Below are 15,220 nucleotides of genomic sequence, written 5' to 3' on the forward strand. Positions count from 1 at the left end.
ATTCCATACGTGCTGGACAGCAAGTGGGAAGGCATGGAGATGAGAGAATATGTGTGACATATTCTGAACAGCAAGAAAGTCATTGTGTGAAGGGGATTCATATGTAAGGAGCAAGGAAAAGGATCCTGGATCCAGTTTGTGAAAAACTTTGAATGTCAAACAGTGGAGTTTGTATTTGATCCTCAAGGCAATAAATTGGGAGCTTGTGGGGCTTATTGTTTAGCAGGGGAGACATCATTTGACTTTAACTTTAGGAAAATCACTTCGGCAGTTCTGCGAAGGATGAAAGAGAGGAGAGAGACGAGGCTTGAGGCAAGTAGTCCAATTAGCAGTTTACTGCAAAAGTTCAGGCAAAGAGGGGTCCGCTTTGGGAGCCAAGATGGAGAAGTAAGCAATAAATCGCTCTCACCCTCCCTATTTAACCTCTTAAAAAACCCAAAAATAGCATCCCAGGAAAAATCCTGGAACAGTGGAGACAGCAAGGAGAGGGACTAGCAGTCTGGGAAACTTGGAGGATCGCCAAGAAAGATCCATTTCACTGGAGTAAAAAAGGCAGTTCAGTCCAGGAGAGGAGGTGTCCCAACAAGCCAGCAATAAGCCCCTCCTCAGCAAACCAGTGGGAGATCCTGAGGCCCGGGGTGGTGGAGGAGGCAAACGCCAGCACCAGGACCACTCTCCCCCCTTCCCCACACACACATGTGCCTTAGCATAGCCAGGGGAACTGGCAAACTCCAATTCAGAGAACCATCACAAGCACCTACCAAAACAAACCTATGAACTACACGAACACAATTACAAAACACTTTTCACACAGATAAAGTCAGATCTAAATAATTGGACAAACATCAGTTGCTCATAGTTAGAGCTATTACAATAAAAATGACAATTTTACCTAAATTAATTTACCTATTTAGTGCCATACCAATTAAATTACCAAAAAATTATTATATAGAGTTAGAAAAAATAAGAACAAAATTCATCTGGAAGAACAAAAGGTCCAGCATATGAATTAATTGAAAAGAAACACTAGGGAAGGTGGCTTAGCCACACCAGATTTTAAATCATATTACAAAGCAGCAGTCATCAAAACTACTTGTTACTGGTGGAGGAATAGTGGATCAATGGAATAAATTAGGTACATAAGACTCAGTAGTTAATGACTATAGTAATCTACTGTTTGATAAACCCAAAGACTCCAGCTTTTGGGATAAGAACTCACAACCTGACAAAAACTGCTGGGAAAACTGGAAAAAATGTATGGAAGAAACTGGGCATAGACTAATATCTTATACCATATACCAAAATAAAGTCTAAATGGGTTCACAATTTAGATATAACAGCTGATACTATAAGGAAACTGGAAGAGCAAAGAGAACAAATGTTTACCTGTCAGATTTATGGAGAAGCAAAGAATTTATGACCAAACAAGAGATAGAGAAGATTATAAAATGCAAAATGGATAATTTTGATTACATTAAATTGAAAAGGTTTTGTACAAGCAAAGCCAATGTAACCAAGATTAGGAAGGAAGGAGTGGTTAGGTGGTACAGTGAATAGAGCACAGGCTCTGGAGTCAGGAGGACCTGAGTTCAAATTCGGCCTCAGACACTTGACACTTACAAGACATGTGACCTTGGGCAAGTCACTTAAGCCCAATTTCCCTGCCTCCCTCCCCCCCAAAAAAAAAGATTAAGAGGAAAGCAGAAAATTTTGAAAGAATTTTTATAACCATTGTCTTTGATAAAGTCCTCATTTCTAAAACACACAGAGAACTGAGTCAAATATATAAAAATACAAGTCATTCCCCAATTGATAAATGATCAAAGGATATGAACAGGCAGTTTTCAGAGGAAGAAATTAAACATATCTATAAGCATATGAAAAAATGGTCTAAATCACTACTGATCAGAAAAATAAAAATCAAAACAACTCTGAGGTACCACATCTCACCTGTCAGATTGGCTAACATGACAAAACAGGAAAATGATAAATGCTGGATAAGATGTCGGAAAAATTGGAACACAAATGCATTGTTGGTGGAGTTGTGATCTGCTCCAACTATTCTGGAGAGCTATTTGGAACTATACCCAAAGGGTTATAAAACTGCACATACCCTTTGACCTAGCAATATCACTTCTATGTCTGTTTCCCAAAGCTATCATACAAATGGGAAAAGGACTTACATGTACAAAAATACTTATAGCAGCTCTTTTTGTGGTGGCCAAAAATTGGAAATTGAGAACATGCCCACCAATTGGAGAATGAACAAGGTTGAACAAGTTGTGATATATGAATGTAATGGAATTCTTTAGTTTCATAAGAAATGATGAGCATGGACTTGCATGAACTGATGCTGAGTGAAGTGAGCAGAACAAGGAAAACATTGTACAGAGTAACAGCAACAATATGCAATGACCAACTTTGATAGACTCATCTCTTCTCAGAAATAATCTATGACAATTGAAGGAAAATGCTATCCACATCCAGAGAAAGAAATCTGGACTCTGAATGCAGTTCAAAACACATTATTTTTCCTTTTCTTTTTTCTTATGGTCTTTTTCTTTGGTTCTAATTCTTCTTTACAACATGACTAATGTGGAAATATATTTAATATGACTGTACATGTATGGACTATATGATTGCATTCCATCTTGAAGAGGTTGGAGGGGAAGGAGGAAGAGAAAATTTAAAACTCAAAATCTTATAATAAAATTAAATGTTAAAAACTAAAAATAAATAAATATTTTTAAGAGGTGAAGAAGGTCTGAAATAGGGAAGTGGTGACTGTGTAAGTTGGAAAAGGGGGACATACGTTAAATTTTATGGAAATAGGATCAACTAGATTTGGCAACCATTTTCACTGTGAGAAGAAGGAGAGTAAGGAGTTGATATATACACATATATCAGAAAAACATATCATAGTATAAGTTGGATAACATTTTATAAATATAAATATGAAAATAAACAGAATTCTCAAATAAGGATACCAGTGTGGTATCATGAATACAGGATCAATCTAAGAATCAAGAAGACCTGATTTCAAGTTCTGTCTCTAATGCATGCTACTGTGTGACCATGAGCAAGGTGCTCATCTACTCAGTGCTGCAGCCAACTCCTTAAGACAACAAAGAAGCAGTATGGTAGTAACAGTTCTAGAGTTTGAGGACTTATCTATGATGAATATTACTTGTATGGATTTAAGAAAATCATTTAACCTCTCTGGGTCTAAGTTTCCTCATTTATAAAATTAAGAGATTGAGCCAGATATCTTCTAAGGACCTCATCAAGTTCTTGAACTATCACCCAACATTCCAATGATCTTAAGTTATAGATGACTTGCATGTCTGCAGTGGTAAAAGGAGTTCCCATGCCATGACATAGCTTTGCTGATGAAAACACAGTTCACTGACAAATTCTTATATAAAAACAAAAAATAAATATTGGGGAACATATAGTAGAACCTGTAGCAGCCTATATCCAGAATAATTCTCTTGCTCCTGGTAATTTTCATGCAGCCACAGGAAAAATGAAATCTTCACTCAAATCTTTTTCACTTTTTTGCAAGTTTACTTAAGATTGAACAAGAAACTAGATAGTTACAATGCTAATTTTACACAAAACCTTCGAGTTAAACTTTACAGGTGTTTACTGGAGAAAGCTCTCCAATGATTCAGGTAGATTAAGACACCATAGTACTTAAAAATACAAACATGTAGGGACACACACAAAAAAGTCATAATTTTGGCAAATACAATTATATTTCTGAAAGCTGATATGAACTTACTAGCTCTTTTAAGTGTCTCCCCTATAACATAACATTGCTTCTATTCATTTATATAAAGCTTAATTTTCCCAAACAAATAACTTTCATTTATATTTGAAATAAGAATAATTTCCCAATATAACCCCATTTAATGACCTCTAATATGATCAATATTTAATCTTCTCTTTTAATAAAAAGCAAAATTAAGCAAAACCCACCAAAAGGACAAAGTTACCTCCGTATATACATTCTGTACCTGTTGAATTCCCACCTTTCTAGGGAAATAATGAACAGTAGGTAAGAACAAAGGTGACATAATATTATGAGAGCTTTAACTACCTTATAAAGTAGTTATTAAAACTAGTTGATACTAGTTGAAAATAAAGTAGACAGAAATTAAATTTAGCATCCTTTTCTCATTGATTCTCTTTAAGAATACAATTCATGATTAACTTTTTAAATATCTAGGTCAAATTCTTAGGTAAGTGGAATTTAGAAAATACTGCTTATAGACTCAAACATCTGAGCTTAACATTTGCCATAGCTATTCACTTACAGATGTGTTCTTCAGTAAGTCACCTATCTTCAATGGGCCTCCATTTCCCTGGGTATAAAATAGTGGAAATTAGAGGTGATGGTGGTAGATGAGATAATCTTTAAGGTATCTTCCAGCTCTAAATCCTATGACCCCCAGATTGATTTTTAGAGGAGAAATAAGGATAGAAACTAAAGTCTGCTTGTGCTACATATCTTGTAATATTGTCTTTATTAATTGGTGACACATACTATATTGGGGGGAAAAATGTCTTTCTTAGTTCATTAATTCCCTAAAATGGGAGGTGACTTGAGTCACCAGGACTGAGACATTTCTACAACACATTATTAGAGTAACATATAAAAAGGCTAACAAAAGTTCCTACTGCATCTTGAATTAATTGCTCTCCTAATTGCTTTCCTGTTTTACTGGTAATTAAAAGCAAACAGCTTAAGGTTCCCTGCATAATTTCAAAGGGTGAGTCTAGCATTAAAGCAAAATACCAGACAATTTCAATTCCTCCACAACTATATCTATAACAGGGTAAGTACTCTGCTTGATCTTCTGCTTACACTGAAAATAAATATCTTCCAACTGTCCATATTCTGTTGTATAGTTCATCTCATTCATTATATTTTATTTTTTGTAACATTTTACAAAATGTTAAATTACATTTTATTTTTTGTAAGTGAAATGAACTTGAATTTATGAAAATGTTTTATTTTTTATAAAAGTAATTGCATATATAAAAACATTATTAGGAACAAGAGCTAATTTTTTTTTTATTTGTTGGATTGGAATAGAAATGAGTAAGCAGGCATTTTGGATGTCTAAAGGACGGGAAGAGAGGAAAGAAAATAGCAACTCAACATTGCTGTGTACACGGAAAATGCCTGACAGAAGAGTGTGATATGAGGCTCACAAATTAGTACTGACCTCAAAACTCCCAAGTGACAATGTTTTATAGAGAACTGATGATAATTTATAAAAGGCCAGAAAGAATTCTTATTGAAAATTGCCCTTCGTTATACTTTCTACCTGACAAAGTGAGGTGGAAAGTTGAAAAGTTACCCCTTATTCTCTCCAGAGCAAAACAAAATAACTCCCCTCCCCCACAAAAAAATTCACTATCAAATAATCCACATCTGGATAACAGAGAAGAAAGTGCAATTAAAAAAAAAGTTTCTGGTCTGAATAATTTTAGCATATATAGATGCAGTCCTTGAATATAAAGACTGAAGGAAAATTTTGCAAATCATACTATGGGCAACATACCTTTTCATCAGTCTACTGAAGGGATTTTGAGGTAATACAAATCCACTGTTAGACTGCTAAATACTTACATCTGCACTATCAGTGCTCCACTGATTTTTAAAGTTTTTGGTGGTGAGATGTAATGCGAATATAAATTTTAAAGATCTTCCCTGCCCCTAGGCTAAAGTGCACCTGGAGCCTGGGGTGGGAGGCTTGTTTTTCAGTAGATACTTTTTGATTGGCCAGTGGGTCCAAAAGGTTGTTACATTCTCTGAGCCAGGAGAAGGCTATATAAGCCCTGATGTGTAGCTTTGTTTTGGGGGCTCACTTTGAGAAGTGTTCTGTGATTTGATATGGATTCTGGGAAGCGGTTGTCCGGAGCGACCCCCCCCCCCTGATTTTAATCAGTCTGACTGATTAAAGTAAGCTTGTTAACCCATTTTGAGTTGCTTTCCTTTATCAAAGCAGATCCAAGAAACTGTATGGGCAGCCACCCTGAGGACGCTTGGGGTGCAAAAGGAAAGTATGGGGGCTGGGATAATTGTTTGTTTCCCAGTTGTGGTAGCTGTGATTCTGTGCAGCTATGGAACAGGAGAGAAGAATTGCCTTCATGCAGACTTCGCTGAGCTGAGAGCGGGAATGGTGAGCTGCCTGCATCAGGACCTGGGCAGAAGCCAGGAGCGGGCTGCCGCCTGCGGGAGAAGGAACCCAGGAGTTTGGAATTCAGCCACAGGAAAAGATAAGAACTGAGCAGCAAAGCAGGGGCACTGAATGTGTTTCCTGGCTGCATCCCACAGTTTGAGACCTAGGGGGAGGATGGACTTGTGACTATGGTGGGTGGGATGAAGTGCCTTGGATCCCCAGGGACCCCATTTTGTTGGTTTTGTTGCCCAGCCCCCTCTCTGTGCTTGGAGGCAGGGGCTGGAGCTGTGTGGGGAGAGGGATACCCCTCCCCCCTCCCCCAGAGAACTTTATTTGAACTCTTGTTTTGAATTGAGGTTATAGTGCAATGTACTTTGTGTTTGTTTAAGGCCCAGTGGCCACTTTGGTAGTTTTGGTTCTGTGCTTTGAAGATGTGACCTAGGAGATGTTTGGTGCTAGTTCAAAAGTAAATTGTCTATGCTATGGGCATGAAAGATCTTGGGGCCGAATGTAAATTTTAAAGATCTTCCCTGCCCCTAGGCTAAAGTGCACCTGGAGCCTGGGGTGGGAGGCTTGTTTTTCAGTAGATACTTTTTGATTGGCCAGTGGGTCCAAAAGGTTGTTACATTCTCTGAGCCAGGAGAAGGCTATATAAGCCCTGATGTGAGGCTTTGTTTTGGGGGCTCACTTTGAGAAGTGTTCTGTGATTTGATATGGATTCTGGGAAGCCGTTGTCCGGACGTGCCCCCCCCCGCTTTGAAAAACCCAGATGTTGATTGGGTATGGATGTAATGGCTGGACAGTTTGGAAAGCTGTCTACTTGATCTGTTTCTGTCTTGATAATTCTGCCTGTATACTTTGAAGTTCGGGGTGCTGACCTTTTTCCCCTGAACAAGGTAAACGATATACATCTGACTGATTAAAGTAAGCTTGTTAACCCATTTTGAGTTGCTTTCTTTTATCAAAGCAGATCCAAGAACCTGTATGGGCAGCCACCCTGAAGTATATCTGAGTGAACCCTATCCCTAGCAAATGGAAAAATGAGAAAAGTATAAATGAAACTGAATGTTGGGCCTCTGGGATTTAGCCCATGTCAGCTCTTGGGAGTTTCCTCCTTGTTTGTTTGCTGTGGTGCACTGAGGCCCTTCAATTTTATTCTAGGAACCATTAGTTAATGCTATTAAAATTGCACCTGAAGAGAGATGAAAAGTTATCAATATATAAACAAACACATTCACTTTTATTGTTTTGTATTGATTCAATTTTGTTTTTTTAGTGCAAAACTTTTGCTTTAGTGGTTGGAAAAGTGACCCAAAGTGAGTTGCAATGCTTTGATTCTAAAGGCCAAGGTCATTAATTATTGCCACCTGGAAGTGCAATGTAGCTCACGAAATGAGTTTGGCCTGGCTGGGGAACAAGACCCACAGCATAATGGAGAGAACACAAATACTCGTAGAATAGTAATGTTGAAATGTAGCTGCGGCTTATGAATAGAATTAAATAAGTTATAAAATAAACACCAGTGATTTCACAACCTTTCATAAAAGGATGGAGCCACATGACCTTCAGGATAAATATATGGACCAATTATGAAACAAATTTATAATCCAACTTTTAATAAGTGTGGTCAGCTTTATTTTTCTAATTTTCTTTTTCTTTGTTAGAGGAGTGTGTCCTATTCATCCCAACTCCTATTAATGCAACAAGATACTATATGCCCTAATACCTTTTTGCGGTGAGAATGCCTCTTTGAATTACAGAATCAGCTAATCAAAGGTGCAATATAGGTTTGTAAATTCCTAGACTCCTACTGAATTAATCAAAGGCATAAAAGATGCTGAAAAAGTCCTTATTCAATTTGGATGCAATGAAATACTTTCAATCATTGGGTGAAACTAGATGACAGGGGGTCAAAGAAATGTGTTGGAATTAGCTGAAGGAATTTAATACACTCTTGGTTTTCAGTATGTAAGAAAAGGAGATTCCTGGGGGCGGCTAGGTGGCAGTGGGTAAAGCCCCCAGAGTCAGGAGGACTGGAGTTCGGGTTCCAACGTCAGACACTTAACACTCACACACAAAACAAACTAGCTGTGTAACCTTGGCCAAGTTATTTAACCCCAATTGCCCTCCAAAAAGCAAAAAAAAAAAAGAAAAAAAAGGAGATTCCTTCAGAAGGATTAGTATGCCTTCTTGGAGAGTCAATTTTCTATAGCTTAAGGTGCTAAATTTCTAGGGCCTGTATCAGAGGGTTAGGGCAGGTAGGTGGTATGGATAGATTGCAGGACTTGGAGTCAGGAAGACTTATCTTCATGAGTTCAAATCTGGCCTCAGACACTTATTAGCTGTGTGACCCTGTTAACCCTGTTTGCCTCAGTTTTCTCATCTATAAAATGAGCTGGAGAAGAAAATGGCAAACCGCTTCAGTATCTTTGCCAAGAAAACCTCAAATGGGGTGATGAAGAGTTGGACATGACTGAACAATAACAGCATATTAAGGGGCAAAAAGGAAGGAGTTAACCACAATGGAGGGCCAGTAGAGAGAATGGGTCAGTAAGAAACCATTCAGTCAGAAGCTAAGAATGAGAAAAAAAACCCCAACAAAAACTAGATATCCAGATAGAAGTGTAATTTCAGCATCATTTAAAGTCCCTGAACTGCAAGCCCAATAGTGAACTATGTATACCTTAGAGGAACTTGGTAAAGATTCCATCGAGGATGAAATGGCTTTTATCTATAAGCTCGAGCTGTGAGTTAATCTTTCATCACATGTGCTCTTTAAGTTTGAGTATACCATTTCAGATTCTGTATACACTTGTGGGAGAATGTGTCCCAGACTTAGGTGGGAGAAGAGGGAGATATTGTTGTATTTTATTTCCAAGTAATATCCCTTTCCAAAAAGTATATGTGGTTAATTGACATTAGGGGGGTGCCAAGTGATTAAAATATGTTGGGGAGTATAGAAGATGGGGGTTTACAGAAAACAGAGTCAATAATTCAGGGTTACCCCTAAACTATGAGGGGAAAATTGGTCAGCCACTCTCTGTGGTCCTGGCTTGCTAATGGGAGTGGGGAGAGTAGTCTGGAACTTATTTACACCATATACTGTATTTTGAGAAAACTGAATCTCTGAAAGGTGCCTGTTTAAATATTTTTATTGCTGGAATGAAAGTAAATTGAGTAACCACTATATAATAAATGTTACATTGCTCTTACTCTTTTTTTTTTCAAAGCAATTGGGGTTAAGTAACTTGCTCAAGGTTACACAGCCAGGTGTTTCTGGGTGGGTGCTAAGTGTCTGAGCCCAGGATTTGATCTCCAGGTGTATCAGCAATGCAATATTCACAATGCCTATGGAAATTACAGATATGCTGATGTAATTATCCATCACAAAATATATCAGGCTTACTATATGGGGGAATAAGCTAGAAAATTTATTAAAATACCAAAAGACTGAGTCCCAAAACCAGAAAGTGAAAGCCATCAGAGTAGTTATGAAATTGGGACAGGTAGATAAAGTAGAAAGCAGCCACATTCTCAAGCCTTTAAAACAGAACAGGCTACCTCAGGCAAAGATCCTCCTCTTCCCACTCACAGCAACCACCCAGCATCCAGGAAGCATGCTCCCAGCAGCTCCGGCCCCTGGCAGTCCTCAGCAGGAGTCCTTAGCAGAAATTCTGGCTGACTCAAAAAGGGCTTCGCACTGCTGCTGCCGCTGCCTCTGCTGCCGCCGCCATCGCCACCACTGCTAGCCACTGCAGAAACTCTAGCTTGTCTTCTGCTTCCTCTTGCTCTGCCCTTTCCTGCTTCATCAGCAAGTCCAATGGGGCATGGAAGATCTTTAAATCCCATAACCCTTACATCCCAACACTGGAGCGGGTGCTCTGACTCGCTGTGCTACCTGGCCACCCCTTGCTCTTACTCTTAATAAGAGAACAGCATGGGTAGAAAAGTGAGAAGAATTTTTGAGCTAAATGAATCGGATCCATAAATTCCTGGATCTTTTCTTATTTGTAAGTATTTTTTTTTTTAATTCTCTTTTGAACCTGGGTAGGAAAAAAAGACCTTACTAGAAAATTCTGCCTAGCTGTTCAAAATCCTGGAATGATTTAGAAATTATGGAGAACAATTTTCCCATTTGTATTTGGTTTGATGATTGTTTCTATTTAAGAAAAGTTTTTAAAGACTATGTCACCTAGATTTCAAATAATTTATCTTTGCATTTTTATAGTCTTTGAAAAAAAAGTTATTTAGAATATGTGAAGAATGTGTTTGGCCACACATTATAATAATTAAATAATGATCATGAGGTTTTAAATTTGTGGTCCCTGGGTTGTCAAGTTTGAATCTTGCTGGGTATCTGAGATTCATGTCAAACAGTCTTCATTCCTTGGCATGTGCCAATAAGGTCTAGAAACTCTTTTACAAGTCCTCCCACTTTTTAGCTTTACTGAGATTCAACCAATGGGGCTATAGAAGGGAGCATGAGATATGTCACAAAGGGTACCAATTATGGCCTCTTCAGAATAATGAATCTACCTATAAGAAGTGTGTAGAGAGTGGAAAATATTGCCATCCATCTGAATCATCTTGGCAACTGTCCTATCACTGTGTAATTTGACCAACTGAGAAAGGACAATCAAATTAATACCATCATTGATTTTGGAATGGTCATGATCTTGCCCATGACTCCTCTGGCCAAAACTCCTTTTCCTCACCCCTGCTTTCTCTTGCTGCCTTCTTATTCTGGAGTATCCCTCTGCGATGTTGGCTCCCCTATCTCACTGCTGAGTTCCTTTTAAGACTTCTGTTGCGTAGAGGAACCCAGGCCAGCCAATCTTTGTTCCCCTGCCTTTGCTTCTGATTTACTTTTCGTTATCCACACTATTTCCATGCCCTCCTTTTTCAGTTCCCTGTGTGTGTGTATGTGATGTGGATTTTTGCTATTCCTTTTTAGATAATAGTTCCCAGGATCACAGATAGTTTCCAGGCTCCTGGTCTATAAACAGTTTTTACTATACTTGTCCATCATTGCATAATCTTGTAAAATATAAACATTTATCCTTAAAGTCATAGACACTGCACATGCTCTGTGCTAAGTTATATGATATTGCTAAAGTTAATGTAAACTTGTGAGGCTACTGCTGGCAAATTGCCTTCTTTGTCTGTTACCCTACAAATCAAGTAGGCATTGGAGGGGAATAGGAATATACAATGGGAATGTACATGTGTGCTTACCACAACTGGCCCCCATTGAGGCTTAGAGGGGAATGTACAAATTGGAATGCTGTGTGAGCCTTAATTGACCCCCATCAAGGCTTGGGGATATTTGTTAATGTGTGTTAGTCTTGACTGGTGGCCCTCAAGACTTAGGGTTCTGTAGGAGTTGTAGTTCATACCATATTCTCACCTGCCCCTGCAAGAAGAGTAATTAGGGGAGGTTAAAAGGAGCTAGTGCTCCCATTATCAGCAACTCCCTTTGAGAAGACTAGAGTAAAGTAAGCTTAATTAGCCCCTTATCATGTCTATGATGCTGTCCTTCTGCCCAGATCAAGTGTAAACCTGTTAGAAGCTCTCTTTTGCCTACTAGTTGGTGTTATCTGACAGCATGTGTGTGTGTGTTTTCTAACCCCATTAAAATGTAATTTTCTTTAGGGCAAAGACTATCCTTTTATTTGCACCCCCATAATTTTCTACAGTGTCTAGCAAATAGTAAGAGTTTAATTAATTGTTTATTGCTTTATTATATTATTTTCCACTATTTTAAGGTCCCTGAGGGCAGGAACTAAGTCTATCTCTTGAATTTGAATTTCTAGTCCTCAACACAGAGTCTTCATTTATTTAGAGAGGGCTGAATAAGTTCTTCCCACTTCTAACTTTCCTTTCTTTTTTTTTGAAGGGCAGTTGGATTTAAGTGACTTGCCCAGGGTCACACAGCTAGTAAGTGTTATGTGTCTGAGGCTGGATTTGAACTCAGATCCTCCTAACTTCAAGGCCGATGCTCTGTTCACTGTGCCACCTAGCAGCCCCCCACTTCTAACTTTTCATTGTTGTTGTTCAGTCATGTCCAACTCTGCTTGACCCCATGAAATAATAGCAATGTTAGGCCCTTCTATCCTCCACTGTTGCTCAAAGTCTGTCAAAGTTCATGTTTATTGTTTCCATGACACTATCCATCAAATTCTCTTCCATCCCTTTTCCTTTTGCCTTCAGTCTTTCCCAATATCAGGTCTTTTCCAATGAGTCCTGTCTTCTCATTATGTAGCTAAAGTATTTAAGCTTCAGGTACAGTCTTTGGCTTTCCAGTGAACAGCCTGAATTAATTTCTTTAAATATTGACTGATTTGATCTCCTTGCTGTCCAAGGGACTCTCAAAAGTCTCTTCCAGAGCCATAATTTGAAAGTGTAGATTCTTCGTGGTCAGCTTTCCTTACAGTTCAACTCTCATATATCTAGATTCTACATTACTCTGTTTCTATCACCTTGCCCAAGACTGAGAGGATTGAAAAAGAAGTTATAGGAAGCATAAAACAAATTTATCTCTTTGTTTTGTCAACTATGTTGGAAGAGTTGTCAACTCCTGGAATGACTACCAGTTGGAGTTTAATATGTAGTGTGGGAAGCTGAAATGTAACAGCATTCAGACTATGGCCATGTGGTCCTCAAACCCCCTCTTCCCAAACCCCTACTCTTTATTTTCCAAATTATTTTATTTTTGTTTTTAACAACTTTTGACTAGTGCTAAGTCCTTGATAATTCCTTGAATTTATATAGATTTTCCCCTTCCAAACAAACAAAAGATCTACAAGAGCTTCAATGTTTATCTCCTTATCAGTATGGAATACAGGATAAAAAGCTGACCTGAATGTCTAGAAGACCCAAGTTTCAGTATCATCTCTGTCACATACTGGCTGGGTGACCTTGCCAGGTCGATTAACTTCTCACTGTTATAGGCAACTCTCTAGGACTTTAAGTGAAGGTGCCAACCTGCCTTGGTAGAAGAGATATTCTTTTCCCAGAGGTCCCCTTACAGTTGAAATTTCAGGTCTATTTCCTATGCCACCCAGCTTATCACTGTAATATCTTTGTAAGGAAGGTAAGAGGCAAGCATGATTCTTACCTTGGAGATCAGAAAATATTTTTAAAAGCATATTATCTCCATTATTTTTCAAAATGATAAAATTGGATTAAATGCCTTGAATTTACTCAGTATCAGATTTATTCTTCAATTACTAGCACTTCACATAAGCAAGAAGGAAGGATCATAGGAGAATAGATTTCATCATGAGAGGGATAGTTGAAATCAGTTAGTCAACCCTTAGCTGTGCTTCAGAGATGTTAAGTAACCTGCACACAAGTGACAGTATTTGGAAGAGTCAGATTTTGAAGCCAGGTCCTCTTACTACATATGAAGCATTGTTTGCATTGTACCCCAATACCTCCCATATAAGGTTCAGACCTGTTGAGTTGCTATACTTTTTTATAGTTTGCAATACTTCTCTAACAATTTTCATTCATTTGACAAATATCAGGTGTCTACTGCATGCAAGGTAAGATATTAAGTACTGGAACTCCAGTATTTTTCTCATGAGTATTTTCTGTGGGAGATTACTTAATTAATCCTTCCTATATTACAATGCCTGCCAATTAACAAGCCCTCATTAATGGGTATTAATGCTCCATTAAGTCAGTTAGGGATCTGTTTTTGAATCACTTCTGTCCTGTTCACTCTCCATGACCGCATTTGAGATATTCTTGGCAAAGTAACTGGAGTGGTTTTCCATTTCCATCTCCAGCTCATTTTACAGATGAGGGACTGAGGCAAAGTTAAGTGACTTGCCCAGGTTCACATAGCTAGTAAGTGTCTGAGGCTAGAATTGAACTCAGTTTCTCTTGACTCTAAGTTCAGTGCTCTGTGTGACCTGTTAACACAAGAATAAATGATAAGAACTTCTGAGAATTACTTGTCTTTTGACTTATTATTGGGGAGGAAAAAGAGGGGAAAGTACATATAGAGAGGTTTGAACTCAGAGATGAAGGAAGTAGGCCCTTACTGATGGGTTCAGTTCTTTGCTAGGAGGACACTAGCAAGGAATCCTCCCAGGTCTCCTAGATAGGAAAGTAACACCCTTAGCTGGGTGGCATCCTGTCTCATTTTTCAATCCTTTATTTTTGGATAAAGGAGATAATTGTTTCCAGAGACTGTGATCCTATTCTACTCTGGCTCAAAGAAAACTGCTAAGACCCTTTATGAAGCAGAAGATAATACTTGGGATTGAACTAATGTTCAAATAAGGGTATGTAGATATAATCTATATCATTTAAATGCTCCTTTTCTGTATGTTTTGGAGTTTTAAAAATGGCTTCTTATTAATGCTTTTCATGATTAAAAATAAATTGGAAATAAAGCAGATTTTTTGCTTGCTTTCCTTTATGCATTCTGTTTCTGTGGAAGTTTGCTGGTTACTTAGGAAATGAATGTAGGATGGGATTTGACTGAATATGTTGTCAACTCAATTGTCAGAGTTGTAAGTATCATGGGGTGGTGACCATCTCTCTGTATGTATATGTTTGTGAAATGAAAATAATGCTTGAAATTTTAAGCTTTACAACAGAGACCAAAAGAAAACAGGATGAAAATATAAGTTCCCTAAACCTGAGTTAATAAAGTTAAATTGCTGAGAAAGTATACGAATTCCAATCCTACAATTTAAAGTTGTAAGTTCACATTGATACAAGAACGACTTTTTAAAAAATGTACTGGTTGGAAACTAGTTCAAATATCTGTTTTTATTATTTTATTTTACTTTATGTCTTCCAGTAATTTGTAATCATGATAGTAAGAGATCATATTGATTCTTCATCTTTTGACTCAGAAAACCATGCTTTTGAAGTCTATAATTGTGGTCAGCTGCCTTCTGGTCCACCAGAGTTTGATGTGACCCTTGTTTAGGGGGTGATGCTGAGGTCAGGGACAGAGTGCAGCCTGCAGATCAAGAATGACCTCAACACATACATCCCTGAGAAAT

This window comes from Petaurus breviceps, unplaced genomic scaffold (assembly GCF_028583685.1).
Source record: "Petaurus breviceps papuanus isolate PSGF00001 unplaced genomic scaffold, PetGlider_PUasm1.0 76, whole genome shotgun sequence".
Lineage (NCBI taxonomy): Eukaryota > Metazoa > Chordata > Mammalia > Diprotodontia > Petauridae > Petaurus > Petaurus breviceps.